We start from the raw sequence: 9,094 nt of genomic DNA, 5'->3' as shown, positions 1-9,094 counted from the left end.
GTACTAGCAACTGCCATATGAAACATATTTTCTGTTTTAGCTGATTATGGGGAATTAGATAAGCTGCCCACCAAATGTGTATGCTGTAGTAGGATCATCTGTCACATTTTTGTCATTTTCATAAAATGTACAACAGTTATGAATATGTAAGTTATCAAGCATTTTCCTAATTTTATTTTCCACCTTTCACCAACTCTCACATTTGTCACATGTTCAGATCAGCCAGAAACCTAGTCTTACTGGCCATTACAGTTCCCAGAGTCATAGGTAGATGCATTTTATATACCCAAAAATGCCTAGAAATTACACAAAAAATGGTATAAAAATGAACCAAAGTATGGTTGCTGCGCAAAATGCCTAAAATGAAAATAGTCTTTTACATTAATTGGCAGTGTTTCCTGTTAAGTAAATGGGATGGTTGCTTCATCCCCCGCAGCCATCTGTCTCCCTGGGCTTGCCTGTAACCAGAGTCTCTTTGTATGAGTCTCTTTGAAGTTAGTGTGGGCTCTTTTGAAGTGGGTGTAACAAGGAATCACACCTTTTTGTCATGCTTCAGCCAAGGATGACTTTGCATTCCTTGCTTTAACTTCATTCAGGGCCAGCCAGTCTGGGTAACAGTGGGCTTTCAACGCCTTCAGCAGCAAATTCTATTGTGGGGAGTCATTACATGGGAAATGTGACATCCATGGCTGGAAGTGGGGTGTTTCATTGTGAAGTTTTGATCTCAGCCAGAACAGGTTTTTCCTGAAGTGTCTCTTCAAATGTCACTGGAGTTTTGTGGGTGAAACATAATATATATCGCTCTGGTCACCCAACACATTATGTTTTGCTTTCCAGACATGTTTCTGTGAGCAGTAATACCTTTTTTCCATTGTGGGTTTTTAAAGCCGATTTTATTTGCAAACACATGTGCAGGCCATTTTTGCTTTTAATGTTAAAAAATCCTGTTGTCCATGTCACAGGATTCTTTGATTCCTCCTTCTTAGGTGAATTAAATTGCTGCTTGTCCATTGATAATGATAGGTAGGACCCTTTCCGCATGGGTCTTTATCTTGACATGAAACAAAAGCAAAAGACAGCCCGTTTTTGTTGCAGGGTTTAAATGCCTGCCATTCAGGTGAAAGGGAGTTCTGTTTGGTGCCTTCAAATGCACCCCAAACTCTGCCTCTATTGTCTATCTTGTGAACCCACAGCTGCTGTGACTGTCCTGTGATCCCAGGCATCTTATTCTCAGCCTCTATAGCCTACCTTGTGAACCCATGCCTCAGCTTCTCAGCCACTATGGCTCCCCTGTGATCCACAGCTTCTTCATCTCTGCCTCTATAGATTGTCTTGTGATCCCACGCTGCTGATTCTCAGCCGCTATCACTCCCCTACCATCCCCAGCCTTGAAATGATCTGCCTCCACAGACTATCTTGTGAACCCATGCCTCTGCATCTCAGCTTTTGTAACCCCCCTTGTATTCTCTGCCCCTATAGACTATCTTGTGGACCCACACCTCTGTGTCTCAGCTGATGTGATTGTCCTGGGATGCCAAGCCTATTATTCTCAGCCTCTATAGACTATCTTGTGAACCCACGCCTCTGCATCTCAGCTTTTGTGACCCCCATGTATTCTCTGCCTCTATAGACTACAAACATCTGTGTCTCAGCTGATGTGATTGTTCTGTGAATCCAAGCCTCTTATTCTTTGCCTCTATAGACTACCTTGTGAACCCACACCTCTGCTTCTTATCTGCTGACTGCCCTGTGATCCCAAGCCTCGTATTCTCTGCTACTATAGACTATCCTGTGAAGCCACTCCTCTGCGTCTCAGCTGCTTTGACTGTCCTGTGATCTCAAGCCTCTTATTCTCTGCCTCTATAGACAATCTTGTGAACCCATACCTCTATGTCTCTGATTGTCCTGGGATCCCAAGCCTCTTATTCTCAGCCTCTATAAACTATCTCGTGAACCCACACCCTTGCTTCTTATCTGCTGACTGCCCTGTGATCCCAAGCCTCTTGTTCTCAGCCTCTATAAACTATCTTGTGAACCCATGCCTCAGCTTCTCAGCCACTATGGCTCCACTGTGATCCACAGCTTCTTCATCTCTGCTTCTATAGACCGTCTTGTGATCCCACACTGCTGCTTCTCAGCCACTATGACTTCCCTGCCATCCCCAGCCTCGAAATGCTCTGCCTCTACAGACTATCTTGTGAACCCACACCTCTGCGTCTCAGCTTTTGTGACCCCCTTGTATTCTCTGCCTCTATATACTATCTTGTGAACCCACGCCTCTGCGTCTCAGCTGATGTGATTGTTCTGTGAATCCAAGCCTCTTATTCTTTGCCTCTATAGACTACCTTGTGAACCCGAGTCTCAGCTGCTGTGACTGTTTTGTGATCCCAAGCCTCTTATTCTCAGCCTCTATTTACTATCTTGTGAACCCACACCTCTGCTTCTTATCTGCTGACTGTCCTGTGATCCCAAGCCTCTTACTCTTTGCTACTATAGACTATCTTGTGAACCTACGCCTCTGCGTCTCAGCTGCTTTGACTGCCCTGTGATCCCAAGCCTCTTATTCTCAGCCTCTGTAGACTATCTTGTGAACCCCTGCCTCTGTGTCTCATTTGCTTTGATTGTCCTGTGATCCCAAGCCGTTTATTCTCAGCTTCTATAGACTATCTTTTGAACCCACACCTCTGCTTCTTATCTGCTGTCTGTCCTGTGATCCCAAGCCTCTTATTCTCAGCCTCTGTAGACTGTCTCGTGAACCGGTGCCTCAGCTTCTCAGCCACTATGGCTCCACGGTGATCCACAGCTTCTTCATCTATGCTTCTATAGACCGTCTTGTGATCCCACACTGCTGCTTCTCAGCCACTATGACTTCCCTGCCATCCCCAGCCTCGAAATGCTCTGCCTCTACAGACTATCTTGTGAACCCATGCGTCTGCATCTCAGCTTTTGTGACCCCCTTGTATTCTCTGCCCCTATAGACTATCTTGTGAACCCACGCCTCTGCGTCTCAGCTGATGTGAATGTTCTGTGAATCCAAGCCTCTTATTCTTTGCCTCTATAGACTACCTTGTGAACCCGAGTCTCAGCTGCTGTGACTGTTTTGTGATCCCATGCCTCTTATTCTCAGCCTCTATAGATTACCTTGTGAACCTGCGTCTCAGCTGCTGTGACTGTTCTGTGATCCCAAGCCTCTTATTCTCGGCCTCTATAGACTATCTTGTGAACCCACACCTCTGCTTCTTATCTGCTGACTGCCCTGTGATCCCAAGCCTCGTATTCTCTGCTACTATAGACTATCCTGTGAAGCCACTCCTTTGCGTCTCAGCTGCTTTGACTGTCCTGTGATCCCAAGCCTCTTATTCTCTGCTACTATAGACTATCTTATGAACGCACATCTCTGCGTCTCAGCTGCTTTCATTGTCCTGTGATCTCAAGCCTCAAGCCTTATTCTCTGCCTCTATAGACAATCTTGTGAACCCCTGCCTCTGTGTCTCATTTGCCTTGATTGTCTTGTGAACCCACACCTCTGCATCTCAGCTTTTGTGACCCCCATGTATTATCCTCCTCTATATACTATCTTGTGAACCCTCATCTCAGCTGCAGTGACTGTTCTGTGATCCCAAGCCTCTTATTCTCAGCCTCTACAGACTATCTTGTGAACCCATGCCTCTGCGTCTCAGCTTTTGTGACCCCCTTGTATTCCCTGCCTCTATATACTATCTTGTGAACCCACGCCTCTGTGTCACAGCTGATGTGAATGTTCTGTGAATCCAAGCCTCTTATTCTTTGCCTCTATAGACTACCTTGTGAACCCGAGTCTCAGCTGCTGTGACTGTTTTGTGATCCCATGCCTCTTATTCTCAGCCTCTATAGATTACCTTGTGAACCTGCGTTTCAGCTGCTGTGACTGTTCTGTGATCCCAAGCCTCTTATTCTCGGCCTCTATAGACTATCTTGTGAACCCACACCTCTGCTTCTTATCTGCTGACTGCCCTGTGATCCCAAGCCTCGTATTCTCTGCTACTATAGACTATCCTGTGAAGCCACTCCTTTGCGTCTCAGCTGCTTTGACTGTCCTGTGATCCCAAGCCTCTTATTCTCTGCTACTATAGACTATCTTGTGAACGCACGTCTCTGCGTCTCAGCTGCTTTCATTGTCCTGTGATCTCAAGCCTCAAGCCTTATTCTCTGCCTCTATAGACAATCTTGTGAACCCCTGCCTCTGTGTCTCATTTGCCTTGATTGTCTTGTGATCCCACACCTCTTATTCACAGCCTCTATAAACTATCTTGTGAACCCACACCTCTGCTTCTTATCTGCTGACTGCCCTGTAATCCCAAGCCCCTTATTCTCAGCCTCTATAGACTATCTTGTGAACCCATTCCTCAGCTTCTCAGCCACTATGGCTCCACGGTGATCCACAGCTTCTTCATCTATGCTTCTATAGACCGTCTTGTGATCCCACACTGCTGCTTCTCAGCCACTATGACTTCCCTGCCATCCCCAGCCTCGAAATGCTCTGCCTCTACAGACTATCTTGTGAACCCATGCCTCTGCGTCTCAGCTTTTGTGACCCCCTTGTATTCTCTGCCTCTATATACTATCTTGTGAACCCACGCCTCTGTGTCTCAGCTGATGTGATTGTCCTGGGATCCCAAGCCTATTATTCTCAGCTTCTATAGACTATCTTGTGAACCCCTGCCTCTGTGTCTCATTTGCTTTGATTGTCCTGTGATCTCAAGCCCCTTATTCTCAGCCTCTATAAACTATCTTGTGAACCCACACCCCTGCTTCTTATCTGCTGACTGTCCTGTGATCCCAAGCCTCTTATTCTCAGCCTCTATAGACTGTCTCGTGAACCGGTGCCTCCGCTTCTCAAGCTCTATACACTGCCCTGTGAGCCGAAGACCCTCATTCTCCTCACCTACTATAGATTGTCTTGTGAACCCAAGCCTCAATGGATATAGACTGCCGTGTACACCAACCAAGCCCCTGCTAAGCTTCCCCGCTCCTCTATCGCTGCAGGCTCTGCCTCAGCAGCTCCTGCCTCTCAGCAGCAGCCTGCGCGTGAACAGCTCCCCTTCCCCTCAGGCCGGCCCGCATGCGCTCTGGCAGCACTGCAGAAAGCCAGCTTGGGAAACCCTCCCATGCAAGCGACTGAGCGACAGTCTGAGGAAAAGCAGCCCCCCTCGCCTCCCTGCTTCTTCTGCAAGCTTCACCCCGTCCTCAGCCGACTAGCATCCTTGCTCCTTAGCAAGCTTCGTTCCTTGCTCTCCGCCTTTTATCCCAGCCTGGCTCCCTCTGCAAGCTGCCCCCCCCCCCCCGCCATCTCTCGCCCCAGTACTGACCCTCTGCAAGCGTCACCTCGCCGACTCTCATGCCAGCCGTGTTCGTACAGTGAGCTTCAGCCCGTCACCTCTCACACCAGCGCCCGCTCTCTCTGCAAGCAACATGCGAGCCAGGAGCACGAGCCTCCCACCGTGCGCTACTGGGCTGTAGAGGACCCCGGCCGCGAGCGCCTCCGAACTGAGAAGCATCAGGTATGGAGTAGTGAAAAGTGCAAACGGTGGGTGTTGGGTGGGGGCTTCGGGGAGTGGGGACATGCAACCGGCTGTCAGCGCAAACAGTCGTTCGTGGAGTGGGGGCGGAGGGCAATCCGCACGGGATGTCACTGTGGTAAAGACCTCGGCTTGGCTGTGCATGGGGTGAGAGAAGGCGTCAGGTGGTCTCGCAGTTCTATATGCATGGAGTGGGAAAGGCTCCGTGTGTGTGCTGCAGGTTTGTGCGTGGGCTGGGAGAAGACACCGGTTCAGGCAGTGTGGGGGAATCGGGCCGCACATCGTGGTTGGTGCGGGCGCGGGGGTGTACTGCTTGGGGGTGTCAGGGAGAGAGACCGGCATAGCAGTGATGGAGTACCGAGTGCCCGGTGGGAGGGGACCGCGGCGCTACGGCATAGGATTTGGTGAAGAAGAGATGGTGTATTGCACACTGTGGTGGGTGGCAGCAGCGTGGTTGGCGACTTTAGAGTGTTGTATATTAGGGACCTGTGGGGTCTAGGCTGAGTGTGAGGACTTACGGAGAATATGTGAGTAAGGGGGCGGGTGGCAGCAAGTAGGGGGTGCAGAATATTGCTGGGGGGAGTAAGCCCTGCTGTAGGGAGTGCAGCATATGGCATGGACTATGTGAGGGCCTTAAATAGGGGGTGCAGAACATGTCAGGCGTTAGGAACGGAGCTCCAGAAGGGAGTGCAAAGCACTGAGAGGAGATTGTGTTGGGCGTGCATGTTAGCGTCACCTGCTGGGCGCGCAGACACTGCCTGTGGTAGAGAGGAGATTGTGTTGGGCGTGCATGGTAGCGTCACCTGCTGGGCGTGCACAGCACTGCATGTGGTAGAGAGATTGTGTTGGGCGGGCACGGTAGGGTCACCTGCTGGGCGTGCAGAGCACTGCCTGTGGTAGAGAGGCGTGTATGTTAGGGTCACCTGGTAGGGTCACCTGCTGGGCGTGGTAGAGAGGAGATTGTGTTGGGCGCGCACGTGCACGGTAGGGTCACCTGCTGGGCGTGCAGAGCACTGCCTGTGGTAGAGAGGAGATTGTGTTGGGCGTGCAGAGCACTGCCTGTTGTAGAGAGGAGATTGTGTTGGCGCGCACGGCAGGGAGGAGCAGTGGAGTAACGTTGCCAAATGAATGGGGACAAAATGGAGTGCCATGAAATTGGGGGGGGGGACAAGCACCCCTATGCCCCCCTAGAATTACGCCCATGTAGATTGCACATTGAATGGGGGCACAGAGGCTCATGTGTGAGGTGTGCAACACATTGCATGGTGACGAGGAGGATCAGGTGTGGGGTGTGCAACACATTGAATGGGCACGAAGAGGATCATGTTTGGGGAGTGCAGAACATTGCGTGGGGTAGAAGAGGATCATGTGTAGGGAATGCAGCACATTACATGAGGTAGCGGAGGATCATGTGTGGGGAGTGCAGCACATTGCATGTAAATGAGGATGCTTTGTGGGGTGTGCAGCACATTGCATGGGGTAGGGTAGGGTCTCATGTAGGGAATGCAGTATATTGCATGTGGTGGAGGAGGATCACGTGTGTGGTCTGCAGAACATTTCATGGGGTAGAGGAGGATCATGTGGGGGTGCAGAAGGTTGCATGGGGTAGAGGAGGATCATGTGTGTGGTGTGCAGAACATTTCATGGGGTAGAGGAGGATAATGTGGGGGGGTGAAGAACATTTCATGGGGTAGAGGAGGGTCCGGTGTAGGGAGTGCAGAACATAGCATGGAGTAGGGTAGGGTCTCATGTAGGGAATGTAATACATTGCATGGGGTAAAGGAGGATCACGTGTGGCGTGTGCAGAACATTGCATGGGGTAGAGGAGGATCATGTGTGGGATGTGCAGAACATTGCATGGGGTAGAGGAGAAACATGTGTGTGGTGTGCAGCACACTGCATGGGGTAGAGGAGAAACATGTGTGTGGTGTGCAGCACACTGCATGGGGTAGGGCCTCATATAGGGAATGCAGCAGATTGCATGTTTTAGAGGAGGATCATGTATGTGGTATGCAGAACATTGCATGGGGTAGGCATGTGTTAGAAGAGGATCATGTATGTGGTATGCAGAACATTGCATGGGGTAGGCATGTGTTAGAGGAGGATCATATATGTGGTATGCAGAACATTGCATGGGGTAGAGGAGAATCATGTGTGTGGTATGCAGAACATTGCATGGGGTAGGCATGTGTTAGAGGAGGGTCATGTATGTGGTATGCAGAACATTGCATGGGGTAGAGGAGAATCATGTGTGTGGTGTGCAGCACACTGCATGGTGTAGGGCCTCAAATAGGGAATGCAGCAGATTGCATGTTTTAGAGGAGAATCATGTATGTGGTATGCAGAACATTGCATGGGGTAGGCATGTGTTAGAGGAGGGTCATGTATGTGGTATGCAGAACATTGCATGGGGTAGGGTCCCATGTTGGGAATGCAGATCATTTCAGGGGTAGAGGATGATCATGTGTGGGGTGTGCCGAATATTGCATGGATGGCGGAGAAGAAGATAAGGTGTAGGGTGTGCAGAACATTGCACGAGGTAGAGGAGGATAATGTGGGGAAGTGCAGCACACAACATGGGGTAGAGCCTTATGTGGGGAATGCAGCAGATTGCATGGGCTAGAGGAGGATCATGTGTAGGGTGTGCAGAACATTGCAGGGGGTATGCTAGGGCCTCATGTCAGGAATGCATTAGATTGCATGGGGTAGAGGACGATCATGTTTGGGGTGTGCATAACATTGTATGCGGTGGAGGAAGATAATGTGTGGGGAGTGCAGAACATTGGATGGGGTAGGGAGGAGCTCGTGTAGCGAGTGCAGAACATAAAATTGGATGGGGAAAGTTCAGGTGAGGGTGCAGAAAATGACATGGGATAGGGAAGGAGGTCAGGTGGGGAGTGCAGAATATTGCACTGGAAGGCGATCATGTGAGTGGTGCAGAACAGTGCATGCGTGGGGGGACGTCAAGTAGGTAGTGCAGAATAGTGTATGTGGTAGGGGAGGATCTTGTGTAGGGAAGGCAGAACATTGCAGGGGGTGGGGAGGGACCTTGTGTAGTGAGTACAGAAAAGTGCATGGAATAAGGGAAGACTTCACATATGGAGTGGAGTGCCTATTATGGGATGGTGGGTTCGTGTAGGGAGTGCAGAGCATTGTGTGGAGTAGGGTAGTAGATCGTGTAGAGAGTGTAAAACATGACATGGAGTATGTGGATGGCCTCAAGTAGGACCTAGTGTAGGGGGTGCAGGACATCGTGTGGAGTAGGCTAGTAGATCTTGTAGAGTGTGGAGAACATGACCTGGTTTATGTGGATGCCCTCAAGTAGGACCTGGTGTGGGGGGTGAATGACATTTCAATGGTGTAGAGGAGGCTCTTGTGTAGGGAGTGTAGAACAGTTCATCAGTAGCGTAGCACTTTGTGTGGGGAGTGCAGTACGCTGAATGGTTTAGGAAACAACCGTGTGTAGGGAGTGCAGAACATTTGATAGAGTTGGGCGGACTCGTGAAGCCCAGAGGGCCTTGTGGGGCGTGCAGAAT

The 9,094-nt window shown here is 50.1% G+C and overlaps 1 protein-coding gene across 7 annotated transcripts in view; it reads left to right on the top strand.

Annotated features, from left to right (window-relative positions):
- Positions 1–5,006: 5,006 nt before the first annotated feature.
- Positions 5,007–9,094, top strand: part of LOC138480812 (actin-binding protein WASF3-like) — a 1,100,082-nt gene continuing 1,095,994 nt past the window's right edge. For 2 of the 7 annotated variants that reach the window (XM_069612561.1, XM_069612563.1), the window contains exon 1: positions 5,012–5,540. The gene's annotated coding sequence lies outside the window, so the exon portion shown is untranslated. Of the gene's footprint in view, positions 5,541–5,743; positions 5,779–9,094 lie in introns of those variants that run through there. The other 5 variants (XM_069612569.1, XM_069612567.1, XM_069612568.1 and 2 more) reach the window with 5 other exon arrangements.

This window comes from Ambystoma mexicanum, chromosome 5p, assembly GCF_040938575.1.
Source record: "Ambystoma mexicanum isolate Mex_15411 chromosome 5p, UKY_AmexF1_1, whole genome shotgun sequence".
Classification (NCBI taxonomy): domain Eukaryota; kingdom Metazoa; phylum Chordata; class Amphibia; order Caudata; family Ambystomatidae; genus Ambystoma; species Ambystoma mexicanum.
This window is presented reverse-complemented; position numbering and strand designations above follow the sequence as displayed.